This window comes from Cryptomeria japonica, chromosome 3, assembly GCF_030272615.1.
Source record: "Cryptomeria japonica chromosome 3, Sugi_1.0, whole genome shotgun sequence".
NCBI lineage: Eukaryota > Viridiplantae > Streptophyta > Pinopsida > Cupressales > Cupressaceae > Cryptomeria > Cryptomeria japonica.
In genome coordinates this window covers 971877119-971901917 of record NC_081407.1, presented here as the reverse complement: position 1 = coordinate 971901917, position 24799 = coordinate 971877119, and positions in this window count along the sequence as shown.

The window sequence follows — 24799 nt, the reverse complement described above, 5'->3', positions numbered from 1 at the left end:
TAGCTTCCAAACTCATCATTTGACAGTGGGGAGTTCCTATGTTATGCCTTCATTTGATGCTTTCATAGAAATGTTGATATTGGAACAATCTAAGTTGTTGAACATGGGGCTTCTCAAGTCTTCAAAGTCCAAGGCTTTGGTGGCTAATCAAGAGAATCAAGGAGGTCAAGGAAAAGATTCCAACAAGAAGAAGAAGCACTCTATGTTAAAGCCACAACAGGAAAAAGGACAATCATCCTCTCCATCACAAGGCGATTTTTCATCCTCTTCCAAGAAGGGGACACCACCTAAGAAGGATAAGCCAACTTGTGCATATTGCAAGAAGTATGGTCATGATGAGCATCAATGCCACACAAAGCAAGTTGATGAATTAACTAATCTTCTTAAGAAAAACAACATCAACTTGCCATCTGCCTACACAAAGAAGAATTCATCTCCTTCCTCTTCCTCACAGTCTAAGGGAAAAGGGAAAGCATTTGTGGCTACAACAAGTTCTTCACAGTAGTGGATACTTGACTCAGGTGCCTCATATCACATGGGTTCTACAAAGGAGCAGTTTTCTTCATTGGAGCCATCTAAGGTACCTCACATTTACATAGGTGATGATACACAAGTAGAGGTTGAAGGGAAAGGTTTAGTTGACATGGATGATGGAACATTTGAGAATGTTCTCTATGTTCCTAACTTGTCTACCAACCTTCTCTCTATCTACCAAATCACTCACTATGGGAATGGGAAAAAGGTTGAGTTTACACCAGATTCTGTTGTGGTAAAGGAACTTGATGATGATGCCTTGGTAGCAGTGCGACAAGTCAATGACAACTCAAGGCTTTATTCATTCTCCCACTTTTTTCCAGGTTCACCTTCTAGGGCCTTGCTTACTCATTCAAATTCCGAAAGTAAGCTATGGTATGAGCGGTTTGGTCACCCCAACTATTGCTTTCTTCAGCAGCTCAGCACTAAAGACATGGTCACAGGTCTACCTTGAATTAGTTTTTCAGAGGGTGTATGTTCAGGTTGTTCCATGGGAAAGCATCCCAAAGAGAAGTCTGATAAGGGGAAAGCTTGGAGAGCTTTGGAAGTTCTTCAACTTGTTCACAGCAATGTAGCAGGTCCATTTCCAGCACCTTCATTTAGCAAGGCCCGCTATGTCCTCACCTTCATTGATGACTACTCCTGCTTCACTTGGGTCTACTTTCTCATTCATAAGAGTGAAGTATTTGACAGATTTTAGGACTTCAAGACTCATGTGGAGAAGCAATCCAGGAAAGTGGTGAAGATTCTTCGCACAGATAATGGAAGGGAATATGTGAACAAAAGACTTGAGGATTTTTGTACACTTGAGGGAATTGATCTTCAACATTCTATTGCATACACTCCACAGTAGAACAAAGTTGCAGAACGCAAGAATAGAACTCTCAAAGAAATGGCTAGTTGTATTATACATGCACATTCTCTTGATCCCGCCTTTTCGGCAGAGGCTATCAGTTGTGCCACACACATCCAGAATCGGGTTCCTCATAAAGTTTTGCAAGGTATTACTCCTTTTGAAGCTTGGGCTGGTAGGAAACCGATTGTGAGACATTTCAGAGTCTTTGGGTGTCTAGCATGGGCTCGCATACCTCCATAGAAACGCAAGGCATTGGAACCATAGAGTCGACCTTGCATATTTTTTGGATATCCTGAGGGTGTTGAGCCATATAGATTGATGGATCCTGAGACACATGAGGTGTTCATTGAGAGGAGTGTTCACTTTGAGGAAAGCTCTCCTAGCTTAGCCTCTCTACCTCCTCCACCTTCCTCCATTGTGGATAGTGATGCTAGTGATTTAGATTATGAGACTCCTTCAACTCCGACTCGTAGGGTTACACCTCTGCAAGGTCCACTTGTTGTTGAGGAGCCTCGTTTTCCACCTCCCCCTAGACCTCATTGGGCTCGACAAACACTCGAGTCTACGGGTTCTCCTATTGGGGATCCTTCAGATACACAAAGAACTCAATCACAGCATCAGGATCTTCCACATGCATTTATTGCTACTGCTTCTGATCCACAGATATTTTGGGAAGCATCAAGGGTTCCTGAGTGGGACCAAGCTATGGAGGAAGAGTATAGTTCCTTGATGAGGAACAACACATGGGATTTAGTCGATCTCCCTAAGGGGAGAAAGATGGTTCGATGTAAGTGGATCTATCAAACCAAGTATGCTGCGAATGGTAGTGTGGATAAGTATAAGGCTCGGCCTGTTGCAAAAGGTTTCGCTCAGGTTGCAGGTGTTGACTATACTAAGACCTTTGTGCCCATAGCCAAGATGAACTCCATTCGCTTGACACTTGCTATTGCTGCAGCTCATGGTTTGGTTGTACATCAGATGGATGTGAAGAGTGATTTTCTTCATGGTGATCTTGATGAGGAGATTTACATGGAGCAGCCACAGGGCTTCATCCAAGATACTTCCTTGGTTTGCAGACTAAGGAAATCTCTCTATGGCCTTAAGCAAGCCCCCAAGCTTGGTATGCCAAGATGGATTCCTTTCTTCTCTCTGCAGGGTTCACTAGGTATCATTCTGATCCGAATGTCTACATTTTGCGACAGGATGACTCTCACTTAATACTTGTGCTCTATGTTGATGATTTGATCATTACAAGGAGTACCGCATCCATCATTAGCAGGGTCAAATTTGCTTTGCGTGACAGATTTTCTATGACTAACTTGGGTCTTTTGCACTACTTTCTCGGAATAGAGATTTCACAGTCACCTACCAGGATTACACTATCACAGCCCAAGTATGTTCTTGATCTACTTGCACGCTTTCATATGGCTGATTATAAGCTTGCACCAACTCCCTTTCTTTCGGGAATCAAGCTTGAGGCTCAATGTTCTTCTCCACCAGTTGATGCCGCTTTGTATCATCAGCTTGTGGGTAGTCTCATCTACTTGACCCATACACACCCTGATATTTCATTTGTAGTTGGCATGGTTTCCCGCTTCATGTAGGAACCACATGAGATTTATTGGAAAGCCGCCAAATGCATCCTTCATTACATCTAGGGTACACATCACTATGGGATTCACTATGCAGCAGGCACAGGACTTCGCTTGGTTGGTTACATAGACTCTGATTGGGCTAGTGATCTTGATGATCATAAGTCTACTTCCGGTTACAGTTTTCACCTTGGTTCAGGCCCCATTTGTTGGCAGAGCAAGAAGAAACATGCTATTGCTCTCTCTTCTACTGAGGCTGAGTATTGAGGTGTTATTAACGCAATGACTAAGACCATTTGGCTCCAGCAAATTCTCACAGAGTTTGGATTCCCCACTCCATGGCTGACAATTCTACATTGCGACAATCAAAGTGCTATTGCAATCTCGAAGAACCCGGTCCAGCACTAGCGGACCAAACACATCGAGATTCATATGCACTATATCTGAGAGCTCATTCAGGAGTAGGTCATTGATTTGCAGTATTGTCCTACAGCGGAGCAGGTTGCTGACATATTCACCAAACCTTTCACTGAGAGTAAGTTCCAGCAGTTGTGAGCTCTATTGGGGGTGCAGGATGTGTCATTAGGTGGGGTCAGCTGACTTCTCCTTCCTCTCTTATGGGGGGGACTTTTTCCTCTTTGAGGTTTTGTCCTTCTTCTTTGAGAGTCTTTTGTACTTTCATCTCTCTTTTGGGGGGGAGTTTTTTCCCACTAGGTTTTCTCCTTTTCTCTGTTTGTGAAAGATTGCATTGCATGGTTTTTCTTGCATTTGCATACTGTATATGGGCACCTATCATGGCCTAGTAGTCGAGACCCATCTTGCATTATTGACTTGAGTCTTCATTCCTCTAAGTTGCACTTAAGGGGGGTGTTGGTGTAAATAAATATTCATTATGGATATTATTATACTTTACTTAAGTTAACTTAGGATAATGCATTTCTTCATAGTTTGGATTTGAGACACTTAGGGAAGTGTGCACATAGGGATAGAGCTTGTAGGAGAAATTCCACCTTTTGTGGTCTTGTTTTGTTGTTACACTCTACATTCAGTGGGTCATCCACCTCTTGTGGAATATTATATTATTTCTCCTACCTACCCCTAGTATTTCTTACCTACCCTTGTTTCTCATTGAGCCGCATGTCATGATTGTGTGCTCGTACATCCATTTGGCCTTGCCTATATAAGAAGGCCTATATTCATTGTATTGGAGAATCCAGTTGATCATTTTCATATTGATGAGAATATACTTTGTTCTTGTCATTCTTTTGTCTCTATTTTTATACTTTTCATTGTGCCCTTGATCTTGGCAAAATCTCACAATTAGATACTACTTGATTTGATAAAATGATTCTGCACATTTGACTTCCCATCTGAACAGTACATTTTTATGTAGCAAATGATTGAACGGGAGACTTTTATCTGCTAATTGAGTGATGAATCGCCTGATTGATTGGAGTCATCCTTGTAGAGATTTGAGCTGACTGATGTTCTTTGGTGGTGGCATCTCCATAATGGCTTGTACCTTTGTTGGATCCACTTCAATACCCTTAGCTGAAACTATGTAGCCTAGCAACTTGCCTGATGTAACCCCAAAGACACACTTCTTAGGGTTGAGCCTAACTTGGAATTTCTCCAATCTGTCAAAAATCTTTTCTAAGATGTTTAAATGATTTGTTCTGGTGAATGATTTAGCTAATAAATCATCCACATAGTCTTCCATGAAGGTATGCATCATGTCATGAAAGACTATTGTCATTGCTCATTGATAAGTTGCTCCTACATTCTTTAAGCCAAAAGGCATGACATTCCAACAGTATGTTACCCAAGGACAAGTGAATGTTGTTCTATCTTGATCCTCCGGGGCTATCTTGATTTGATTATAGCTTGAAAAACCGTCCATTAGTGATAGCATTGCATGGCCTATTGTGAGGTCTACAATTATGTCGATACTGGGTAAAGGAAAGTCATCCTTGGGACAGGCTTTGTTGACATCTCTAAAATCAGTATATATTCGGATACTAGCATTTGGTTTTGATACTAGTACAATGTTGGAAATCCATTCAGCATAGTTGATAGGTCGAATGAACCCGACATCTAATAGTTTCTTCAGTTTAGCTTTGACCATTAGTGCCACATGTGGATTCATCTTTCACAGTTTTTGCTTGACTGGCTTAGCTCCTGGAGTAATGGATAGGTGATGCATGATTAATTATGGATCAATCTCGGGCATATCTGCATATGACGAAGAAAAGTTGATTTGCTTTTCTTCAAAAAATTTAATAAATTCTAATCTTTCTTCCTCTGTTAGAGATTCTGCAAGGTGTATATTTTTTGCTACTTTTGTAGTACCAATGTTGATTGATTGAGTGGGCTCAATCAATATGGGTGATCACTCGTGACAATGCTCAAGAAGAGTGTCAAGTCTCTCATCTTTAGGTGCCTTAAAAAGGTTTTCACCCTCAGATGTGTCCTTTATTTTTACTTTTTTGTGATCTATTGCTTCCATTGACTAGTTTTCAGTAGTAGATCCTTTATTTGTTCATTTTTGCGACTGAAAGACTTGCCACTCCTCTGATTGCAGATGTCGTTACTTTGTTCACTGGTAGAGTTTGTCTCTAGGTTAACGGTACATAAGTAAAGGATAATGGATTCCTCATTTGGGAAAATTGGTATATAATGAGTTTCAGGTTCGTCCCAGTCTATGAGGTCAGGAAAGACAAGTGGTAAGGAGTCGTTTGGTGGATCAAGTTTTGCTATTGTAAGTGTCAAGACAGAGGTATCCTCATGATTGTCCTGGGTGTTAAAGATGTTAAGGATTTAATCGAGGTCTTTGATGGTATCATTTTCTGTATAGACTTGCTCATAATGTCGCTGCTCGTTTTCCTTGGCGTCATAGATATTTTGCGGACCAAATTCAAGTGGTCTATATTCTGTGTCGCATTCTTCTTGAGAGATGGGTGTATTACTTTCATTTGCACAAATATCTTTAGTAATGTTAGAATAGTTGCCCCATTCATATTCATTGGAATCAGTCTTAGAGGTATTATCCCAGATTCTAGCAGTGTTGTGAACTGGTATGTTGTAGGGTGAGAACAGGTCTTTGATGATTGATACAAGTTTGATAGTTTTCTCTGATTTTGTGCCAGATCCTGCTTCTACTTTTTGCATTTGTTCATATATTGTCTCTCCTTGGGGAGGAATGATGTAATCAGGAGGTGATTCTTCTTTGTTGGATATTGGTTCTTGAATATGATGTGCTTCTATAGTAGATGTTTCTTTCTTTTGTGTGATGGGCTTCCTTTGATATTGTTGTCATTCTTGATTTTCATGTTCTTTGCATATAGTCTCAGCTGACTCAAATAGTGCCTCCTGCCAGGAGTCCTCCTTGTATTTTTTCTTTGCTTTCCACTAAGGTTTTCTGTATTTGCATGGTGCCCTCTTTGGTAGTAGAGTGAGTTCAAAGCCCAATCCCTTTTTGTCTTTACTGAATTGTGAAGGAGGATCTAATGGTTCTATGACGCCTTCCTGACGCTTGCCGATAGGTCCTTTGCCACGGTATCTCATTTGTTGCATGATTAGGTAACCTTTTCCATACACGTGCATTGGTATAGCCACCTCCACAGTAGTTGCTCTATCTTTTTCCTCATCCTTGTACAACCAACTAAGGATGTCATTTTCCTCTGATTCGTGTGCTAGAGTACCCAGTTGAATAAAATTGCCATCAAACTTGGTGATGGGCTAGGTTGCTTGATGTGTTGATGTTGTAGGTAATCCATGAGATTTAGGTGATGTTGGTAATTTGGCTAAATATAACGGCTCCAAAGAGTATTCTCCCATGCCCTTATATTTGATTTTCTTCTTTTGTTTGAAATCCATAGATAGTGATGTAGACTTTTCTTGCTGAAGATCTAGTGTTGAGTTACTTTGTTTTTCTCTATTATGTAGAACCAAGCTGTCTTAGGCTACCCCCATAGCATTACAATGTTGAAAAGGATTATGATCTGCTGATATGGAAATCTCATGTCCATTGTAGGAGAACTTAACACACTGATGATAAGTAGAAGGTATTTCTTGCATTTCATGTATCCAAGGTCAACCCAATAAGATATTGTATGTGAGGTCTATGTCCAAGACTTGGAACATAGTGTCCATTTGTACTGGTCCCACTTGTATTGGCAACATTAATGTCCCTTTGGATGATCTATCTTCATCATCATAGGCTTTGATAGTGATCTTTTTGCGTGGATCAATAGATTGCTCAAAGAAGCCTAATGCACAGATAAGTTTTAAGGTACAGATATTGAGTCCAGCTCCTCCATCTATTAATACTCTTTTGACTCGATGCTTGTAGACTAAGACTTCAAAGTGGAGTGGAGTATTGTGTGGATGGCTAAATGAGATATTATCATGCTCATAAAAAGTGAGGTTATGAGGCCCTGTCATATGAGCTACCATGGCTTGGAATTTTTCAGCATCCAAATCTTGAAGTACATTTGTTTCTAGTAACGCTTATTCCAATATGTCTTTGTGTTTTGGTGAAAGTTTCAACAACTCTAGTATAGATATTTGAGCAGGAGTTTTGCACAATTGACTGACTAGATCATATTGAATTTTGGGTACGGTGTTCGCTATTGACATATGCCCTTTCAAGACATATTTTTGAGCTCTAGTTGTTACGTTGACAGATTCATGTTCATGCTTATATCTGATTGTGATGACGTTTACCTGATTTTCTTCAACTGATATATGATTGATGGTGTTATTGTATATGTGATTGATACGAGCTCCACGTGTATCATTCAAGGTTGAAGCTCCATCCTTGTTGTTGTTTGGAAGAGGATTCTTAAAGGCTCCATGGTCACCATTTGTCTTGAGACCATCGACTATTAAATCACCTCTATCAATCATGTCTTGAACAATGTTTTTCAGTCTCGTGCAGTAATTGGTTTGATGACCTTTGTTACGATGAAAATCACAAAAGTGAGAGTCATTCCACCAGGGTGGTTTGATTTGTGGTTCAAAGTTGTTGATTGCTGGTAAGGAGATAATTTTGTTTGCCAGGAGTTCTCTGAATGCTGACTCTAGTGATTGTCCCAGTGGTGTGTAAATGCATTTTGGAAAGTTGTTTGCATTACCTCGTGAGTTTGGATTAGGTACTCGATTGGTATTATTGTTTTGAGCATTGTTGGTGTTGTTTGTGTTGAGTTGATCTTCATTGGTATTTGGTGCACAAGTGTTAGTGCCTTGGTTAGCACCTCTGGGATTCTTTGTAGCTTGAGGATTACCTGATAATGCAAGCACAGGCTGCTTTGATTTTGGATCATTTGATTCATTTCCTCCTTCATTTCCATTGTTTTTGTTTCTGGTCCAGAATCTGGATTTGTCTAAGTTGTTGTTTGGGTTGTTGTAGTTGGATGAATTTGGTCCTTCTTTGAAGAATTTCAATGTTCCTTTCTTGACACATGCCTCTTCTACTTGGATGCCATTCTCAATCAATTTAGCAAAAGATGTTATGCATTGGAGTTTGAGTCTGTAACTCATCTCACTATTCAAGTTGTCAATGAAAATTTCCATCTTCTCCTTTTGGGGCACATCATGAGGATATCTTGAAACCATACATCGCCAACGTTGAAGGAATACCATGAATGTTTCATTGTTTTTCTACTTGGTATTATAGACATATAGCATAGTGATAGCATGTTGAATGTTATAGGAATATTGAGTTATGAATTTGTTGAATAGTTCATCGAATGATCTGACAAGAGGTGTGATTTTGGATAACCATTCCATTGTTTGTCCTCCCAAGCTTCTTGGGAATAACCTCATCGAATAGGTATCATCATGAGTGAATTCAAGACTCATTGTACATAATTCTCGAACATGATCATGGGGATCATTTTTCCCATCATATTTGTCAAATTTGGGAACGCTTGAGTTTTGGGGAAAAGCTACTATGTTTAACCGTCTGTCAAAAGGATAAGGACAAATTTCAGTTTAAGGAGTATCGTACTGTTGTCCCTTGTTGCATGTCTTGCATTTGTCTTTGCAACATTTCCATTTGTTGAGTGAGAGAAATCAAAGGTGCATTATTTTGCCAAGGGAATAGTTCTTCCCTTGCATTAGTTCAAGGTTGAAATGGTGTGTGGAATGGTATGTTTTGCTCAAGAATGTTTTGCTTAGGGATATTTTCCTTAGGGTCATGTGTTTCTTCTTCTCTTTGTCATTCTTGATAGTCATAATGTCGAGATTCTATTTTAAAAATGTTTGTGTCCAAATCCTCAGGAAGTTTAACTCCTTTGCTTGTGAGCATGAGCATATATTTTTATTTGTCATTTTCCATGAGCCTTTCCACAAGCTTTTGAAATGAAGCACTTTCTTGACACTCCTGAAGGAGTTCCTCAGTAATTTCAGTGTCCTCTAGATGCGGACCCTCGAAAGGATTTGATAATCTTCAGTTCATGCTGGATTCTGGTTGCATCTCGCTTTGTTTGTTTCGTTCAAAGCGAGTAACAGCGAGCATCTAGTAGAAGCTTTCTGTGACAAAAGGAACGAACTCTTCTTCAATGTGTTTCTCAAGGGTTGGTGGTTCAAATTGGGGTATGTTATAAGTGATGCAGCCCTCGGGAAAGAAGGTCGGATTGATCTTCCCTTCTTGATTTATGTGTTGACTGAAAGCTGATTTTTTATGGAATGCCCTACTCCTCAATGGTTCCTTGTCAAATTCGTTTGTTTTGTTTTGAAGATACAAAATTATATGACAAAGGAATGTGCGATGAGATTTGACGAGTTGGCGATTGATGTATAAAAATTTATTTCTTTTGGCAAGTTTCGAAGAACTCGATTGTTGTTTCTTCAACTTAGTGTTATGATAAATATCCTTTCTTCTCAGAATATGAGGATTAGTCATACACAAGCGATCAGTGGTTTCCTTTGATTTGTTTTGGATTTAGTTTAGCTTGTTTTTGGAAACTCAAGTTTTACTTTATCAAAGTGAAGGATTAGATGCCCCCTCATGACAAAGCGTGTCAAATGATATGGAATACGAGATTTCTTGATATGGAAACTCGATTTGACAACTTGGAGTTTTAAAACAAGTGTGTTTTGGGATAGAAATTTGTCTGATTAAAGGACCTGTTCGACACTTGTGATGATGTTTCCTGATTTTGATAGGAGAGATATGTTTATCCTGCGGCTAGTTTCAGATTTTAGACAACTTTGTTTGATGGAAATTTTGCTTTGGAAATAGCTTTTGATACTCTACTTTTGGTTTCCTGCTTGATGAAGTTTAGGCTTATGAAGGAAAGCTTCCAAAATTGTTTTCAAAATTTTTTAAAATGACCTCTTTTTTGCCCCCTGTTTTTATGGTTTTGGCTATGCGCTAAAACAGAGACGTAATGCGCTATAGAAAGTTCTCAACGCCCTATCGAAAAGACTCCACGTGCTGAGCTACCCCTTGCAACGCGCTAACTAAATTATTTTGATTTTGCCTTAGTTCAAAAGCTTATGCGCTAATATGGGCCATCAATGCACTAACTGTTAAACCCTATGCACTAAAGTTTAACCTCTACATGCTAAGCTGATACCTCAACGTGCTAAACTGTTTTCAAAGCACGCTACTTGAAACTGCTAGTTTTGGTTTCTGCTGAAGCGCTAATGTTTACACTTAATGCGCTAAGGTGAAGGTCTAATGCGCTAAAAGATGGTTTCTACGCGCTAAGAAGTTGCTCTTACGCATAAAACTGCCCTGATAGTTTTGACTTGGTTATTTTTCTGCGATGTTTTTGGAATTTTACTTTGAGTTTTTAGTGTTGATAGATGATTTTCCAAAGTAATAAATGAAGACACAACACAAAAGAGACAACCATTTTGCTTAATCTAAACAATGAGTGTATGATCTGCAAGGATGTGTTCAAATCCCCAATGTTTTGACAGGTTTAGATACAACATGCATTTCAATCAGACTCTTTATTCAAGGGTCATAAGCAATATCATAGCCCACTAGTCTCGATACTCCGTCAGCTCAAACAGTCGTGTCACCCCCTAGGGGGCGCCCATTTTTTTGCCTTTTGTCAGAATTTAACCCAAAGTGAATTGCTTCACAATTAAGTAGTTATCTTGGGAGATATATGGTGAGCGATCTTGGGGGCGGATTCTTCCCCACCTTTGCACTATGATATTGCAAATGTCTAGATACTGAATCGGCTCAAAGTTTCTATGCTAAGGTTTGTAATCAGGCTTCCCATTCGATCGTCAGTGATAAACTCCCTCGGGAGGCTTCCCAACCTTTAGAACAAAGGCTTTACGTATCTCAAGGATACTGGGGGATGGCTAATCGCTGCGCACAACTGTTGAAAAGGACTTTCATCACTTTCCACTTTTGATTATAATGGGTTGGAACACTTAGCTTCAAAGACGTTTCCCACTTCGGTCGTTCCCTTCACACCAGCCAAAAATGGATTTAAGAGTTTTTCAACCCCTCGGGAAGGCAGGCCTGCTAAAGGATTTATTGCTTGAAGTAAAGAAATCTTTAAAAGTGTTTTGGTTTTTTGATCACCCAATTAAGGGGAGAGCATATACCTTCCACTTTCGAGACAAAGCACACATTCTTTTTAGCCTTTCAAAGCAATGATTTGCTAACTCTATATGGAGATGTTGCTCCATGAAAATATGGTGTTCCTTTTAACCTTTCAAGGCAATGATTTTCTAATCTTTTGAAAAGGAATCTGGTCAACGAAATAAACGCGATGTTTCTTCAACAAAAGAAATCGATTTGAAAGGGGAAGATCTTCCCTCTTTAGTTGCAAATGACCTTTGGACTTTGTGTAATTCTTTACCTTGCAAAAACTTAAAATAGATCCTTTTATGCACCAAAGGATGGTGAAGTTCTTTTTAAGCCATTTGTTTGCAAAACTTGAAAATTTGATTTGTTCTTTTTAAGATCTAATTTGAAAATTTATCTCCTAGAAAAGCAAGGAAAAATTATTTTGGTTTGTGGTTCTTTTCAAAGCCCAAACAAAGTGAGTTCAATTTTATCCAACAAGAATCAAAAAGCTTTATATTTAAATAACTTAACTAAGTTAGTAAATATTTAAACTATTTATGATCCTAGAAATAAAATTAAGCTCCCATCTGCAAGAAACTGTCAAAAACCCTGCAAAATACCAAGTAAAACAGTTAGAAAAATGTTTGGATTTTGCGGACTTCAACAAGTCTAATTTCACATTCGGTTACAATTTTTAATTTTGCCTCTGTCTGTGATGCGCTACAGAAAAGACTGTATGTGCTACAAGATAACCAGGATGCGCTATCAGACAGACCCAATGAGCTAAATTGTTTTCCGAATGCACTACTCTGTTATTCTCCTGCGCTGAGACCTACAGAAAAATGTTAGTGGGTATGATGCGCTAAGGTATGGTTTACACGCGTTGGGGAATGAGTCCCATGCGCTAAACAGTAAGTTGGATGCGCTGAAAGATAAACTAGATGCGCTAAGGGATGTTCCCTACGCACTGATTCTTGTTTCCCGTGTACCTGCAAAAGTGTTTATTTTTAAAAACCGATTTGATTAATGGGGTAGTGCCCCACAGTGGGTGCTAGAAATGTGTGCGGGAAAAGCGGGACAATGAAACTTAAAAAGTGAATATCCAGTCTCAAAGAGGCTTGTTCACACACCCACAGGACTTCTTGGTGCAAGTTATGGAGTCATGAAGAATGACTCAACTTCCCAAGGTTGGTTCCATGGTTCTCTATCTCACAAGGTCCCTCAATCCAATGCCTTTTCTCTCAAATCACTAAGCATAGTGGTTTAGCGATGACGAATGCAAGAACAAGGGATGCTTTAGATTGATTTGAATATGAAATGCATCCTATCTATGCACGATTCTACAAATGAAATAACTAGATTATAAGATGACAAGATTAGTAGAAATACTATCCTAACATGATATACTAGTTTATGATTTAAGCTAATGATAAAGGAAATGGTCTAAAATGCTTATTATATTAATTCCTATTACAAAGAGAAGCTAGATGTATTGATAAATTTGAGCATAAATGAGATACTAAAAGCTTGCATTGATCCTTAAAATGGAGGAATGAGAGCTCTATTTATAGTGAAAATAGGGCAATGGATGGTCAAGATTGAAGGAGTTAATCAAGGGTCAAGAATGAAAGTTATCAATCCATGTTTACAATTTTCACCAATGAAATGGTGACAATTGTCAACATAAGACTAGTTGAGAGGAGATGAAAGAAGCATTAAATGCTTGAGAAGACCTTATGGTTACCTTAGGAGGTAAGGGTTAAAGTTAGGTTAGGGTTATCCAATGGATAAAGCTTTTATCCAAGGGGTAAACTCTTGTGCAAAGGTTAAAGGGATAACCATGGTCAAAGCAATGAATGCTTGATGAGACCCCTGGGTTAGATGGAGGTTAAGTTAGTCAAAAAGTCTCTAACCATGCCACTAAGGGTTAGTTAACCATTAATAGTTTGAAGACTTTGGGGACAAATTTGTAAGAGTCCTTCCAAATTTGGGGGTATTCGACAAGTTAGCTTGTTGAATGGATAAAGGCTTTAATGCTTTTAGAAGACTTTTTTCCAAATTTGAGAAGTGACCTCCTCAAATTTAGGGAAAGGGGATAATGAATGGGTTTGGGTTAATTGATTAGGATTAGATGGATTCTAGAAGAAATTAGGAATAGGGTTTAGGACGCAAGTGGGAGATGTAGGAAAATGCAAGTGGGTAAGGGAAAATAGAATTAATTAAAATAAATTGCTTTATTTCAATTTGTTTGCAATTTGGGAAATTGAATAAATTAGATTTATTCAATTTGGGATAAACTATTAATTAAATGTAAATTTAATTAAAAGTAAGAAGAAGGGATTTAATTAAATAAAATGATTTATTTAATTAAATGATGCAAAGGGCTTAAGTGAAGTTAACTAAATAAATTGAATAATTTATTTAATTAGATAGAAGAATGTGGGTGATTTAGTTAAATTAAATTTAACTAAATAGAGGAATGGGAATAAAATGAACATTAAATATTCATTTAGGAATACGGTCATTTTTATACGTCTACGGTTATTATCCATGATAGTGCTATAAGGAGAACTCTTGTGGACAATGGAACTGGCCTTAATGTTTGTGGCGTGGACTTATTGGATAAGATTAAAGTGGATCGTTCTCTCATCGAACCTTCTTCTCTTACTATTCGAGGTTTTGATAATGTGGCTAAACAATGTCTAGGTATCATAACCTTGCTTGTTAAGGTAGGTCTTGTTGTGTTACCACACCTATTCATCTTATGCCTAGTAATTTGACATATAACCTTCTATTAGGGAGACCTTGGATTAATAGCATGAAAGTTGTCCCCTCAACTTTGCATAGGCAAGTCAAGTTCATTCATAACAATACGACATAAACCTTATTAGCTAATATCAAACTTCAAGAACAATTAAAACCTGGATCTTCTTGTTCAACTACTTCCCATTCTTCTTCCAATCCTTCTTCTTCTACAACTACATCCATTCCCTTCGATTATCTTGTTCCTTCTAGTACTCTTTATTCTTCTACTCAATCAGAATCTCCTCCCAAGGATCTCTTTTCTCCTAAATAAGTGCTCGCAAATGATGATTGGGGATCTCTAGACTTTACCCCTACTTTTACAAGAGAATATAAGGTACCTGGTAACGGATCTAAGATTGAGAAGGAGAAATCTAAGGAGGAACCCAAAGAAAAACCCACTTTGTCTAGACAACTAAGTAACCTTTTTGTGGCTGCTTCTAATTCAAATGATTCTTCAAATCCTTCCTCTAATTCATATAACACTAAGACCTATGGTACATCACCATATCCTTCTGATTTGGTATCCCTTTATGGTCCTGGTTTTCACATTTGAGCTAACAGTGGCTATGATGGAAATGGTTGTGGCGCAAATGAACAAGGAATTAAAGTTCCTTTATAACATCATACACATGAAGCTTCATTTGGACTTGGATATAATCCTTCTAAGCCCACCAAAGCATCTAAAATACCATCTCTCAATGTGAATGCTATATTTAGTAGTGATGATAACCTCACATCAATTAAATCATCTTTTACTTCTTTCAAGACTCATCCCCCTCATAAGGAAATCTTGGTGATGACCAAATCTCTTTATGAATCTCCTCAAGATATTTCTAATCCCACTTATGAGACTTTATCTTCTACTCATTTTAAAATCCCTTCTTCTAGGAATAAGGCTCTAATTAATTACACTTATCCCTATCCTAAGATTTCTTGTGTGCAAGAGAAGTATGACTTAGTTGCCTATTCTTCTCCTATAAACTTTTCTCTTTCTAAGACTTTTTAACATTCATCATTTCATACATGTTCTTAATCTCCCTTATAGTAGAGCATTTAACATGTCATATTCAAATACCTTATTCAATCTATCATGTCCTTAAATAACATTATTGGCTACTGTGTTGTTCATCATTATGTGACATTGGTAGTTCACTTAATGGGGGCTCATTGTCATTCATGATGGTACAATTTCACGTGCAATCATACTTTTGGAAGCAACATAATAGCCTATTTATATCTCATCTCTTCTCCCTATAGATATGGGGGCAAGAGTGATTTCAAACATCTCTTCTTTTTAAGATTAAAATTTCCCCTTTGTGAACTAGTGTCTTCTATAAGGATTTATTATTGATTGTAGAGGTGTATTCATATTTGAATTCCTTCTCTCATATTGGAACAAAGATCCCTGATGGGGATCTTAAGTACATATCCTTAGTTGGGACCTCCTCCTTGGTTATTGGAAGTCTTTGATCAGTCATCAATTTCTTTTCTTCATTGAGCAGTATCTTTTATAATACACCCTTCTATTTTGTGCACGTGCATATCCCTGATGAGGATCTCTTTCCTTCTTTTAGAAGAGTGTTGTTATAAATAATCTCTCTTTGATGTCACCTCAATCATCTTCTCTTTTCAAATCTCTTCCATTCATTCATTCTAGAAGATGTTATATTTGTCTAAGACAACTCCTCTTGAAGGTAGCTATCTTTTGAACAAAGATCTCTTCTCCTCCAAGGCTCTCCTTTACACTCATATATAAAGATATCTCTTTTCAGCTATCTTATCCCTTCTTGAGGAGTATTCCCTCTCTTTCTTGGATTTATGACATTGTTGCATGGTGGATATCTTCTTAGTGTTGAAGGTAGGTATCCTTGTTCTTCTTCCTTCTCTTTGTATTTGTTTCCATTTAAATATTTCATCTTGTGTTAGAGAGCTCTCAATTCCGCACACTCTTTGTTGTCTTGGAATTGAGGCTTAGTTCTCTTTAATGTCAAATGATTCTCCATTCATTTTTTATCTTGTATCAAATCTTCTTGTGAGCATTTGTCATCAATCTTCTTTCACAATTCGATGTGGTAAACATGATACCGTGTTTCAACTCACTAAAATTAGCAAGCCAAAATAGGGGGGCATATAGGTACCCTCAAATTTTCATCACCTTCATTAGTAAGCATTTAGGTGATTTTGTGATTTTATCTAACGTGTTTTTGTAAGGTGCGGATCCTAACTGTGTACTTCAGATACCGTTGGGGGTTTCATCCAACAACTTGTGGATATATCCTTTTTCATGAATGTTTTTTTTCTGTACTTTAGCTTGCATATACACGTAGTGTCATATGACCGCTAAAGTGGGGGCTAAATTTAGTGTCCTAAATTATACACCCTTGCTAGGGTGGTACAATTTCACACTTAGGTTAGCACCCGCCTTAGTGTGTCGTGCATCTTGCATTATTATTTCCCTTTAAGAATTTAATTAATTAATTTAATTAAATTTAAAGTCATATTTCATCACTTCACACATTATTAAACGGGGCCCTTTACCCTAAGTGTGCCCCTTTTTTATTGTATTCCTCCAATAAATCATTTAATCATAAACCCTAATTATGTCCTATTTCGACCTTTAAGGCCCGATTTCGCATATCAAAACACCTCGAAATCAGTTGTAACTTTGGGATTTGCTCTAATATCATCATATCTAACAACCCTAAAAATTTGGTGAAAAGTTGATCGGACCATGTGTGTTCCCGCCATGGTCCTCCATTTTTTTCCTGAAATTTTGGGAGCACAATTCTATGATATTATAATGCTTAACCCCAAAAGAAGTCAAAATTAAGATCTAGGGTTTCATACATAAGAGCTCTCTTTCTTCATTTGAAGGGGATGGATATAAGAATCTAAGAGCAGGTTTTTGGAACAAGCATAAGGAGCCTTCTATGTAGCAAAAGAGAAGCCTATGTGCAGTCTTCAACAACATTCAACAACATTCATCAAGCATTCATCATCAATTAGGAGCCTTGAAGACATTGAAGAGTAATAGGAGATCTTGTGGCAATATTTATCCCTTAGGGATTGGTATGATTTCATGTTATTTTCATGTCTTTGTATGAGATTCTTTACATCAATTTGCATACAAGCAATTAGGGTTTACTCTTTAGGGTTGCTCTAGATTGTTTACTTTCATTTTAGGATCTTGCATACACACAAGGTTATAGCACACACATTTTCAATACATTATCGGCTATTTGTGGAGGTGGAAATCACCAACACAGGGGTTTTACTAAGGCAAAACCCCATATAGCCGTCCAAACCTTCCCTTTTCAGTTGCAAGTGCAGAAACAAGTACCCGAAGGCACTTTCAACTCAGCAAAAGGCACAGGAACCACCCAGAATCATTAGATCTGCCCTAATCTACCTAGGACAAGGGTGTGGCGCCCTGGTCATACCTAGGACAGTGGCGTGGTGCCATCATCCCTCTTCTTCTCAGTGATTTTTAGCAGGTTGTAGGCTCTAGTCATCAGATTTGCAGTCTTTCAGTTGGATCCTCCTATCTATAGAAATAGGGTAGTGGCATGGCACCCTAGTCCAGGTCAATTTTGTTCAATTTGCAACATCAAGTACACATCCAGAATCCTCTCCCTTTCATGCTTCCAGTATCTTAGTTTCAGATCTGCAAGTTTTTTCAATTCTGAGTTCATTTATGCTTCATTCTTTATCTCCCAATCTATTTGGTCATTCAAACCCTAGTTTTTCTCATCATTTGCAGCAAGAGGAATAGAAACCCTAAGAGATAATCTTTAGCTCTCTCTTTCTCACAAGTAGCCAAAGTGAGCTATCTCCCTAGGCTCTTTCGTATTCCCAATGTTTTGGAAAAAGTGAGATTAGGTCCTAGTCACCCAGTCTCTCTTTCCTGCCTCCACATCATCATACCCTAATTTTGTTTTGAACTCATTTGCACCAAGCAAGATTTCATCCATCAAGTAAAGGTACCAAGTCTCCTCATCTATGGCCACTATCTAGGAGTCCATCATCCATACTCATATCCTCCATTATAGTCTCAAGATCTCAAATGGTAGTAATCAATATAAAATGCATTTTCAATTAAGGAGAGTATACATTTTTGGTTGTTGCCATTGCCGAGTGGACCTCCTTAATGATTAAGGTGGAGGTTATATCTCTTCTTTAAAACTATTTGAGATCTCTTCCTCTCCTAATCCTTGATGGTATTATAGTTCAACCTTCTCGGACTTTGGGTTTACTTAACCACATATTTACTTTCATCATTCTTTGGCTGCAATATTGTGGAAGAAGATGATGCAAGGCCTTTGCGTTCTATTTTTTCTTAAGATTTTAGAAAAATTATTTTTTAATTAGTTTAGAAAGTTGTCAATTTTTAGTTTAGAAAGTGGGAAATATGTGTCGAAGTTATGATTTTTTTAGGTACTTAGAAGTTTTCTTAATTTTCTAGATAAGTTTGTGAAATTACCAAAAGAAGAAGAATGGAAATTTTTGAAAGTTGTCAAAAACTGCCAAAATGGGTAATTTTAGATTACTAGATATTGTAAATTCTTTGGGTTGTAGAGAGAAATTGTAGAAGAAGAATAGTAAGGGAAAAAATGATTTATGCTGGTGTTTATTTGTGTTTTCATTAATGGTTTCGTTTATGTTTTGAATTGGCTGCATCATTTGGTATCAAAGTGAAAAGATAGCTTGGAGAGGAAGAGGAATATGAAAACTTGCACATATGCATAGAGATATGCAAAACCTCCAAAGGCAAGTAGAAAATATTGTAGAAATGATGGCAAATCAAAGAATAAGACAAAGTGGAGATGATTCTAATGACGAAGTAGGCCAAGGAAGAGGTGCAGACCAACATGCAGAAGCTAAAGAAGAGGAAGAGCAATCAAATGAACTAACATTTGAGGAAAGGATGTTCAAGGCATTAGAAGGGAGAAATGATGGGATCAAAATTGAAGTATCAGATTATGTAGGTAGTCCTAAACCAAAGGAGTTGGTAGATTGGTTGAACAACATGGGGAAATTCTTTGAATGGAAGCATATCAGGAAAGGAAAGTAAAATTTGTGTGCACCAAGTTAAAGGGGCATGCAATGATCTAGTGGGATCATTGACATAAAGAAAAAATGTGTGGTTCACCTCCTTGAAATACTTCTCAATTGCAAAGTTTACAAGGAAAAATTTAGGCTATTCGTAGGTTTGTTTCACAAATAGTGGATCGAACTTTCCCTTTTACTCAATTGCTTAAGAAAGATACTACTTTTCAGTGGAATACAGAATGTCAAAAAGCTTTTGAGGATTTGAAACTTTATTTGGCTAATCCTCCTATTTTGCAACCTACTTTTCCTAATCAACCTTTCCTTCTTTAACTGATGCTGCTTCTCATGCTATTGCAGCTTTATTGGCATAACATAATAGTGATGGTAAAGAATGTCTGGTTTATTATATAAGACACACTTTACTCGATTATGAGGTATGATATATTACAATTGAAAATTAATGTCTTGCTCTTGTTTTTGCAACTCAAAAGCTAAGACATTATCTCTTGGACATTGAGACTCATGTCATCATCAAATCCGATCCTTTAAAACATCTTTTTTCTAAAATTAATCTTTCAAGTTGCTTAGCAAAATGGGATATGTTCTTAACTTAATTTGACCTTAAGTTTATTTTCCAAAAAGCAATCAAAGGACAAACTTTAACTGACCATTTGACTGATCCTCCTTCTCCTCTTACTTTACTGATGCAGGAGCATCTCGGGTTAATATCAATCTTTCATCAACCAAAAACATTTTCCTTTATGTTTTGTTTTTTGTTTGTAGTTTCAGCATTTCTTTTTGTATATCCTAGTTTTGCCTCACCGGATCCTGTGGAGTTGGATTCCATTTGAAGACTTGATCATCTTTCTTATTTCTTGATTGCATCGCATTTGGATCATTTTTCGGCAAGTTATTGCTAGCAGTTTCCATGACAGTTTCCTATTACCGGTTGACAGTTTCTTGTTACCGGTTGTCTAGACCTATTTTGGTGATATACAGAAACCCCTTTCGTAGTTTGTGTAGCCCTGAACATTGATTTCGATGTTCCTTGGCATGTGGTCGACCTTTTCCCACGATGTGAACTTCATCCTTTGTATTTTCCAAAGGAATCTCTTGGTAGAGACCGACCTTGTTGATTTTACACATTAGGTCTTGTTCTTCGGGTTTTGATCCCTTTTTGGGCTCACTGGATCCCCTTGGATAATATAAATCATTGTATTGAGCATTAGAATGTAACAATGGAACAATTAGATGGCTAGACTAAGTGTAGAAGATAGATCTTAAGTTTGAAGGTCTCAGTTGTGACCTATTCAGTAATTTGAGCATGTTTTAGCAGGCTTGTGAGCCGGTTTCTATAACCTGGTTGTTACTGGTTGATTGTAATCAGTTTTCAAGAAATAAATCAATCTGTTATGCATTGCCTCCATCATATCTTTGTGTTTTCATTGTGTTTCCTCTTGCTGGCCAGTCTGGATTGATCTCTTTGAGGTCCCTCCTAACCGATGACTGCTTCAAGTGGTATCAGAGCGAGTTTTTGTTCTGGAGGTTGTGTCCTAAGATTTGGTTATAGAGTGGAGGATTGTGGATACGACCTATAGCTGCAGAGGACTAGTGTAAACTATGGCGTGAAGAGGAACTAGGAATGGTGGAGTGCATGGGAATGCAGACCCTATTGTGGTGAAAATGTTGTGAGGGATAGCAGCCCGGTTGGAAGTCATGGAGACAGCCCAGAGAAGAGGCTGACACATCGAATATGTAAGTGAAGATGAAGGAGAAGAACCCTTGGCAGAACAAGTAAACCCACTGGCGGTTGATCCGGATGAGGAAAGGTTTTTGAGAATTTTGAGTAGGGCGAATACTAAACCTCATTTTACCCCACTGGAATATGATGGAAAGTTGGATTCAGATGAATTGATGGATTAGATCTCGGAGATGGAGAAATATTTTGATTTTGAAAACGCTGCAGAAGAAAGGAAGGTGAAATATGTTTGTACCTAGATGAAAGGTCATGCATCTCTTTGGTGGGAACATTTGCAAGTTGATAGATAGAGAAGAGGTAAAGAGAAGATAAAGACATAGGATCAAATGATTTTTAAGTTGAAGTCAAAGTTTATGCCAGCTAATTATCAAGTGAATCTATTCTGGAAGTTACAGAATTTGAGACAAAAGGAATCTAGTGTGAAGGAATAAACCGAGGCATTTTACAAGTTGAATATCAGATCCGAACATGTTGATGATTAAATTGAACAATTTGCAAGATATTTGAATGGATTGCGGGTGTCTATACAAAACGAACTTAGTTTGATCAAATTGGAGAGTGTTGAAGAGGCTTACCAGTATGCCCTAAAGCAGAAGAGAAGCTAAATAAAAGACATGAGTAGAGGTGGAAGGTTTACCAGAGGAAGATTTCAAGGAGGAAGACAATATACCAGAGGTAGAGGAACCTGTATAGATCAGAACAAGGACAAACAAGTGAACAAAGAAGGTAATTCATACCGAAAGGATGATAGAAATTTCTACCGGATGGCTACCGGAATGAGAATTTTGCAAGACCAAACAAGAGAACATTTAGAGGAACTTTCTTTAAGTGTGGACGAGAAGCACATCATGCTTTCAAATGTAAGAAGACAGAGAATACCGGAAGAGTAGTAGTGGTGGAAGAAAACCCCACTGGATCAAACAATAAACCGAACGATGGAGAACTATTGATGATGAGGAGAACTTTGTGTCATACTGGGAGAGATGAAGAGCCCTTGCAAAGGAAGAATTTGTTCAAGACCAGATGTAAGGTATCTGGTAAATGTTGTAAAGTTGGTATTGATAGTGGTAGTTCAAATAATCTTGTTTCAGAAGAGATGGTGAATAACTTGAATTTGGAGAGACTGAAACACCCTAAGCCTTATCAAATAGCATGGATTCAGGATGAACATAAGTTGTTAGTAAGTAAACAATGTTTGGTGAAATTGAAATTGGGAATTATCATGATGAATTTTTGTGTGATACTATGCCTATGGATAATTGTCATCTTTTGTTGGGTAGACCTTGGCAATTTGATAGACAGGCAATACATGATGGAAGGAAAAATACATTCACTATTGTGGCCAATGGGATGAAGCAAACCTTGTTGCCCTTGGAGGAACCTTTGAAGAATGAAGTCTGTACGAACGCTAGAATCTATTTGGTAGATGGAAGGAAATTCCTGGATGGATTGAGACATGAGAATGTGTGTTTTGCCTTAATTCCTAAGAAGACTGAGAATTCGAAGCATGAAGAGGAATAACCGAAAGAGATAAAATGTTTGCTAACAGAATATGAAGACATCATTTCAGATAATGTACCTGATGGATTGTCACCTATGAAAATTATTAGTCATTGCATGGACCTGGTTCCTAGAGCTAGTTTTCCTAGCAAAGTTGCACACTGGATGACACTGGTAGAGAATGAAGAAATGAATAGACAAGTGTAGGAGTTGTTGAAGAAAGGTTTGATCAGGGAGAGTCTGAGACCTTGTGCAGTACCAGCAGTATTAGCACCTAAGAAGAATGGAGAGTGGAGAATGTGTATTGATTCCAGAGCATTAAACAAGATCACAGTGAAATACCTATTTCCTTTGCCTAGGATGGATGACATAATGGACTGTTTGAGTGGAGCCAAATAGTTTACAAAGATAAATTTGAAGAGTGGATATCATCATATCAGGATCAGAGAAGGAGATGAGTGGAAGAAAACATTCAAGACAAATGAAGGACTGTATCAATGGTTGGTGATGCCTTTTGGGTTAACTAATGCACCGAGTACTTTCATGAGGCAGATGAATGAGGTATTGAAGAAATTATTGGGTAAGTTTGTTATTGTATATTTGGATGACATTCTGATTTTCAGTAAGACAAAAGAGCAGCATTTGTTGCATTTGAGACAAGTTTTGGAGAGGTTGGGAGAAGAAAAGTTGATAAATATTAAGAAGTGTAATTTCATGAAGGATGACTTAGCCTATTTAGGATTTGTGATATCTGAGGATGGTTTGAAGAAGGACCTTGAGAAAGTAAAAGCAATTGTTGAGTGGCCTACATCGAAAAGCATTGGAGAGGTAAGATCATGTCATGGATTGGCTAGTTTTTACCACAAGTTCATCAAAATTTTCAGTTCAGTTTGTAACCCTATGACTGAGACCATGAGGGGAGATCAGAATGAATTCAAGTGCACCACCAGAGCAAACAAAAGTTTTGAACTATAGAAGCAGAAAGTGAATGATCAGCCTATGTTAGCTTTACCAGATTTCAATAAAGTATCTCAATTCGATTGTGATGCAAGTAGAACAGCAATAGGAGCAGTCTTGAGTCAGGAAGGGAGAGCAGTAGCTTATTTCAGTGACAAATTGAATGATGATCAGAGGAGATATTTAGTTGATGATCAGGAGTTGTATGTCATAGTTCAAGCCTTGACGAACTGGAGACATTACTTGTTGCCTAAGGAATTTGTGTTGTATACAGATCATCAAGCTTTGCAGTATTTAAACAGTCAGAGTAAGTTGAATCAAAGACATATGAGATAGGTAGAATTTTTGTAGACTTACACCTTTGTGCTGAAGCATAGAAGTGGAAAATCTAACAAAGTTGTTGATGAATTGAGTAGGTGAAGGAATTTGTTGACAGATATGATAGTGACAGTATTAGAATTTGAACAATTGAAGACTTTGTATGATGATGACCTGGATTTTGCAAAACCTTGGAAAGTATGTAGAGAACTGGTTATGGTAGATAGAATCAAAAGGTTGAATTACTTCATTCAGGATGGGTTTGTTGGCATTTTTGATGTTCATGTTGTGATTGTCATTGATAGACACACACTTGCATTAAGATCCTCTTTATATGTATGAGTCAGAGCACAACCGGTATTTGTTCCAACCGATATGTTGTAGGTATGTTGTATTATAGTCTTTAGACTATTGATGTTTTGCAGAATGTGTTTCCCGGTCTAGAGCGGCATGTTGACCCCAAGCAGTTCGTGGATACCAAGTAGTACGAGGGAGCAAAGCGGCATAACACATTCTTACCAGTCTTCATTTTTGATAAACCGGCAACCGGTATTTTGTATGAACCGGTAATACTCTGTGATGAGTTACCAATCCACCGATTGTTTGACGGTGCCGACACACTGGCGGTGCTTTTTGTGTCGTGTTACTAAGTATGTCTAGATTCATTGAACCTAGGAAATTGAAATGTAATCCTATTGGACCGACATGAAATCGGATTCCTTTAAAAGGACATCATGTCTAGGGTTTTAGGTTGTTGTCGAAAGGGTTTATGGTGTTGCTAGGGTTTAAGGTGGTTGAGGAGTTGGAAAGAATATGAATGTGTAGAAGACTAAAGTAATGCAGGAGTGCATTAAGAACGAGCTATCAAGGATCTAACCAAGCAGTCT